We start from the raw sequence: 7,085 nt of genomic DNA, 5'->3' as shown, positions 1-7,085 counted from the left end.
ATAATAAATAACACTCCTGCAGACACTCTTGACCGAGCCTGCCCGTTCCCTCTGAGAGTCTGACCAATCACACCCACTCCTGCAGCTATTATTATCTACCTTGCCTCTCTCACTTTGCCTGCCACTGAGAGTAGCCAGTTGCAGTCAGGGAAGGAGATTAAAAGCTGTCAAGTTGGACAGTTTTTTCACCCCATAGTGTGCAGCCAAACTGGTGGTACTCAAAATGTGCACAAAATTTCTGCACCAGGGCCACGCGGGACTTATGGAGGCAAATTGATGTGATATGAAGATGGCACTTGATAGCAAGGTGATGATCCTGGTGTTACCAACAGCGGATGATAAAGCAGAAAGAAATGAAACAGAGTAACAGGCTGTAGGTCAATGGTCAAGACTCAGAATAACAACTCAAAGCTGTTTCAGTTGCAGCTTGGAAGTAGAAATGTCTGACATCTTTGGTCCTGAGGCACAGAACAATGGACAAGGCAAGACATGGCATGAAGCAAGCTAATGGTGTTGCTCATGCCTGTTATGGAAAAGCTATTGGCAGGGCTGTACTTGAGTTCTCCCCTAACTGACCCCACCGCATCTGCTGAAACTACATATGCCTCATAAATTGCATTTTAGGGAAGAAGGGCAGGACTGAGTAACTGAGTAAACAAAATCCATTGGCAATACTGTGAATCTCAGATTTTTTTCATATAGTTATCTAAGGTATCTTTTACAAACAACCGCTTTAAACAAGGCCCTGAAATCACAGAAATGTTTGGTATTGACAAGAAAATGGTAAAGATATGGTATATTCCACGTGCTGGGACTGTATAATACCTCAGTTGTGATTCCTGTAAAATAAATGAAAATGTAAAAGCATAAAAAATGAAGAATTCACCATGAAGTGCAATCATTTATTTAAGTAATCGTCTGTTTGTATAAACATCTAGATTTCTCACTGTATTCTCTCTATCCCTAAAAAAGAAATAGACTATATTAACAAAAAGAAAAATCTACAAAGCCAGTCGTTATCTCATGTTGCAGATCGTGCCCTATATCAGTAATCTATCCCATGTTATTGCAGTTAATGGAGCTACAGTTAGATTATCAGAGTCCTGTTCAGTACCATGACACAGTACAGTGATGTTCACTGACAATTTGACATCGGTCACCCACATTTGCCTTGTGGCTCTTCTCTTTTTTCTCAGTCTAGTTGAACTGTTGGTGATGCAATCGATAGAAACTAACTTTCACAAGGAAATCAATCACAACAGAGAGCTCTAATTACTTGTATGCAATTAGATTATTCTGACACAGTCAAATAGACAGTTTGTTGTGGGAGAGGCTACTATACCCAAGCTGGATCCAAACAAAAAACACATGGTCAAAAAACTAAGAAAAACTAAGGTAAATGTTTCTATATATCAGTTCATGCCAGAATCAACTTAGTTCCTCACATCTTTGTAGTCCATGTCTGACCAGCATTGGACAAGTGATGGATTACTATAAAAACTGCTAACATATAAAATGTTGAGGTATACACTGGTGCCCACCTCCTTCTTCCACCTATCCCCCACACCATGTTTTCACTAGAGAACAACCTCTGCACCTCTTTTATTGACTTGATGCATGGACGCTTTTCCAGCAATGAAGGTGAGCTACCAAAATCTCTGGCTGGACCGTGGACGAAAGAAACTGTTCTGGTCAGAAGTAGCACACAAACTGACCGAGCATTTTAATTTGCAATTTGATCAGGCAAAATGGGAAGAAAATGGATAACTTTGGAGGATGCCTTTAAGAAAATTAAAGACAATAACAAATTAGCATGTCATGAAATTTGAGTTCTACACTGACTGAGTGAACATGACGACTTCCCAGTAATAGGTTATGCAATAGGTGTCCAAATAAAGAAACCTGAGGCACTCAGAAAGGATTCTTCAAGACCCTCTTCTCCCTGGCCAAGTTATGTGTCTCCACAACATTCCTCCTCCAGTAGCAGGCCACCATCTCCTGAATCTGAAACTTCCTGCAAATCTTCAGATGCTTCAGCCATCAATATTGCTAGTCGCCACAAGAAGAACAAGAGTGTTGGTCAGCATGAACTCCTTAATTTTCTCAAGGTATCTGAGGAAGCAACCCAGAGGCAGCATGATGAAATCATGACAAAGAAGACTGCTAGACACCCTTGTACAGGCATTTCTGGAGAAGCAGTAGAATGTGTACTTGTTCTGCGGAGATGTGCCCAAAATATGAATGATTTTACTGGCATTTTAAAAATGCTTATTGTGTTGCGTTCTCTTGTTATAAAGGTTTAATGGAGCACTTTCAGTTTTATGCCTTTAACCTAGTTAATGTTTAGATGTAGTAAAGCTCACAGTGATGAGTAGACTGAAGTTGTTCTGATATTTTCTTTATGGGCACTTTGTAATTCACAAGAACCTGTTTTTCATTTCAGTACTTAATGTTCAAAGGTTTTAAAATACTGGCCAGTCTTTAATGAAGATTGTTTACTTCCACTTCCTTTTAAGAAAGGCATGTTTTAGAAAGAGTGTCAGATCATACTGTGTTAATATTTTGGATCACTGAACAACAATGTTGTCATTGTTAAGATACTTCATATATTTTCCCTGAATTTCAAACACAAAAGGAAGAATAATACCACCTTCAGTGTTTCTGTTTACATTGTTTAATGTATAATAAATGAAGTCGTGGAAAATATTGTTCAAAATAGTAATAAAATTGTTTATTTCATTACAGCAGATATACAACATATGATAAACATTATCTGCTACAAAATTGACGAATTTCAGGAAAAGTCTCAGTTCAAAAGAATGACACTTGAGATAAAAACACAAATGCTACACAATGTTCAAATACAGAGATATGTTTCAGAATAGTTAGCTCTAGTTGTGAATGATTTGTTCTGGAAATGTGTGTGGAACGGCTACAATACAGGATTAGTTCTCATCCTGGAGTCGTGGGCATCCGTGGGGAAGTTCTTCGCATACATTTCCGCATAAATGTCCTTCATTTAATCTCATGTTGTTCAGTGTGCATGCTGCCACAATTATTTTCACCAAAATGTCCATTCTGGTATTTTGGAGATCACGCAGCCTTCTCTACATGCACTTCATCCTCCTGAAGGCCTGCTCGACTGAGACCATCCCACGGCTGATTTTCGTACTCCTTTGCAGGTCATCATGGGTAAATGCACCATTATCATGCTTGGGCGTAATGAGGAAGAGATAGTCACCAGAGGTATATGCTGTATCACCTAGTAGGTAAATTATACCCATATTTTGCTGTCAGATTTAAAAAAAAAAAGTGGAGGTCCGTAACATTCGTGAGTCCTGTACTTTGCCTGGCACACCTGTAAAAATGTCTAGGAAGCGTCTTTGGTCATTCACAATGCCCTGTAGTAGAAGAGAATAAAAGCCATTCCTACTGAGATAATCACCTCCCCTGACAACTGGCCTCTGAATTTGTATGTGGCATCCATCTGTAGCCCCAAGGATGCCCCTAATACTACAGAGGCAAAAAACACTGCTGAAATGACTCTCTTGTCGCAATCTGTGGGTGATGTTATGTACATGTGAGCAAACGAGCAGGTCACTTCCAAAACCTCAAGGACAATATTATGAGCTGCTCCATGGGAAACACTGAACTTGTCAGAAATTTCTCTGAAGGAATTTTGATTGGCCATGTATCACAAAAACACGAGGGCTTTCCGAATAACAGGGGTTCGAGCTATACCTCCAGGCTACTGGTCATCTGAAAGCCCTGATCTTGTCAGCTGGTCAACAAAGCAGAAAAACTGCTCTCTAGTGAGGGGTATGTGACTGTGAAAAGTGTGCGATCCATGTTCAGAAGGAGTGCCCATTCCAGCCCAGTCTTTAGAAATCTGTGGGGTGTCAGTGAGCAGTAGTGTAGAACTGCATGTCTGAGGAACATGACAGAGGAAGAGGGAGAGGGAAAGAGAGATAGTAAAAGTAAAATATAAACCACACTACTTATGGGTATTTAGCAGTGACATGTCTTCGTCAGGCTTTTTTTATTTACAATAAAATAAGCTAATTGCCTGCACAAAATATGATAGCATTGTACAATTACCATATAATATTTAATGATAAAGTTTACAGTGGCTTCAGAAATTGATGAAAAACATAAAAAAGGAAAACACACCTGATGTGCATTCTTTGCTCTTCATTTTTATAGGTAGAGTTAAAAAACCTTGCTGTATTATATTGTACTTAAGAAGGTACACCCCGCCATCTTGCTCCAACCAAAGTGACTTGAACGCACCCGATGTCGTAATTATGACTTCCCAACTCGTAAATACGAGCTTCCCATGAGCACCTGAATGCACTATATGCTAACAAACTAACGTATATAATTGATTTATTTTGGAAAACTTTGCATTTGACTGATTTATTCATTTCAACAGTCTCTCTTTTCATGCCCTTATTTCTTGCCCAGAGACAAATTTTACTCAAAAGGGGTTTATTTTATTCCTTTTATGTCTCTTGCCTGGAGCTGATGTATAAAATACATTTTATACTGAAGCTGTACTTTCCTCCCTGTGTGTTAAATGTAGTGGTTAAATAGCGCATGGGTCAAATCCTTCTACAGCAGTGGGTAAATGTCATTTACAATAATTTAAAAGAATTTTAAAAAAGATGCCTTTAAAAAAAGACACTGTTCTAATTAACCTAACTCTCAGTAACCTTTGTGTTTATGTTGCCTTTGAATAACTATCATTTTCAACATGAGATAATAGCTTGAGAATGTCAAATTGTGTAACTGTTAATAAAAGAGAAATAACATGCTTTTCATAAATGAAAAATACAGTCAGGTTCATGAGTATTTGGACAGTAACACAATGTTTGTAATTTTTCCTCTGTACACCACCACAATATATTTCAAATGAATCAATCATGATGTGATTGAAGTGTAGACTTTCAGCTTTAATTCAAGGGGTTTAACAAAATTATTGCATTAACCATTTAGGAATTACAGCCATTTTTATGTAGTAAATGTTTTTATTCTATGTATTTATTTTTGTTTAAAATAAATGTCACTCAGTGAATATCATTTTATTTACTATATTACTTTCTGTGGATTTTGTAAATACCAGTTGTGAATTTTCAGCTGTAAACATTTATTTTAAGTGGAAAAAATATGCTGAAATGTACATTAATTAAAATGATTACATTAGTTAACATTTTATCTGCTAATTATTCAGCTTTTTGAATTTACAGGCAAGTGAAGATGCCTCCTTGTCCTATTTAGTTGGAGTCTGGGGCACCACAGACGTTAGATTTTTTTTAAAAACCTCTCTATCTTTTTTCTCTTCTTACCTCTTCTACAATGTTATATTTCTGGATCAATTCACAATATCTATATGCAGTTGAAAATGTATTTTTATGCATATTCCCATTATCCATGAACCTTATGTTTTGTGATTTTATGTATTTTTATAATATTGCTATCGATAATGTTCCTGAATTTAAAAAAAATGTTTTTGTAAGTAAAGTAAGTGTGTACTAAATTGAAATGTACTGTGTATTTGCACAGATTGTATTTGCATATGCACAGATTTATGATGTCTGTAACAAATCATTTTTTTATTGATTCGACATAAAGCAAGTTATAGCTAAGTATGTAATGGTAGACTTGCATCTCTTAGAATCAAGCCTGACAGCCAGTTAATGCAGAATGGTCAACATGGATTTGTGGCACTTAAATGAAATCACTTGATTGTATTCTGCATGCAAAAGCAGCCAAAATAGCACTAATGGACATAGCAATCACTAACTGTAGTGCTACAATGTCCAGGGTATTTACTGCTGTTTCTATTTAATTTCTGTTTATCTGTAAATCACATCAGCCACACAGGATTAATTTTATAGTTCCATGTGATGCAGCATTAATTAAATTGCAGCTTAGTTTGCTCTATTCAAAGAGCTGACACACATAACGCTAACTAATGTATAGCTATAATCATTAAAATAATTCTCTTTTAAATGCTCTATTTCCTTCCCTTTCTTTGTCTGCTGATTTCTGGTTTCTGATTGTTGGTGCTGAAATACCAGGCTCTGTCTAGTTGCCACAGGTCCGTCAGGGTCTATAAAAAGCCTTCACCTCATAAAATATAGAAAGAGTTCGAGAGTATGTCCAAATGTAATATGGCTAAATAGTCATTACATAGTCCAGGCGCTTTAGCAATCACATTCCATCAATGAGCCAGTTTTAGCCAAATAGGCATCTAAGTGGGCATTTCATTATTCTAATTATGAACTTGGGATTTAGTTTCAGAGGAGAGAAACATCCTGCAAAGATTGAAAAGCAACTGCAAAGATTGAAAATACATACCACATATAAAAAACATACTATACAGTTGTTACTAATTAACTTTTGAGGTAGTAATAGGTTGATGATTTAAAAATAAATTGGATACAATTTCTTTACTGCTTTTGCAAAGACAGTTGCTCCAAATATGCCACAGATAGGTAGGTAGGGAGGTAAGCAGGAAGGTACAATTCACTCAGAATGGGACACCAGTCCATTGCAGTCCATTGCAATACACACACACACACACACACACACACACACACATTCACACATTCATTCACACTCAGGGGCAGTTTATGATAGGAGGTCCACCTACCTGCATGTTTTGGACAGTGGGAGGAAACCAAAGAACAAAGGAGAACATGCAAAACTCCTCATAGACAGTACCCCAAACTCAAGATTGAACCCAGGACCCTGGAGCTGTGAGGAGGCAGTACTACCCACTGCTGGCCTAACCCCTGAAATATAAAGCTTATCACTATGCCCCCGGAAACACTGGAAAACACTGGAAAAAAACCCACAGGCAGAAAAGTCACCTCTGTCAGCACAGTTTGTAAATTCTGGCTCTGACAATTCCTCAACCTCAGTTACATCACAATTGGTCTCCACTAGAGAACTGCTTCTCGCACAATTATTATATTTGTTTGTACCTGAGATGATATATTCTATTGAACTAAATTATTTCTATTTCTCAAATATAAACAAACTAGAAGGATAATTTAAACCACAGAGACCCTGACCAAACA

General features: G+C 37.3%; 1 pseudogene; it reads right to left on the bottom strand.

The window, feature by feature from the left end:
- Positions 1-2,945: 2,945 nt before the first annotated feature.
- Positions 2,946-4,195, bottom strand: LOC128318537 (uncharacterized; annotated as a pseudogene).
- Positions 4,196-7,085: the final 2,890 nt, after the last annotated feature.

The sequence above is a fragment of the Pangasianodon hypophthalmus genome, chromosome 6, assembly GCF_027358585.1.
Source record: "Pangasianodon hypophthalmus isolate fPanHyp1 chromosome 6, fPanHyp1.pri, whole genome shotgun sequence".
NCBI classification, from domain to species: Eukaryota; Metazoa; Chordata; class Actinopteri; order Siluriformes; family Pangasiidae; genus Pangasianodon; species Pangasianodon hypophthalmus.
This window is presented reverse-complemented; position numbering and strand designations above follow the sequence as displayed.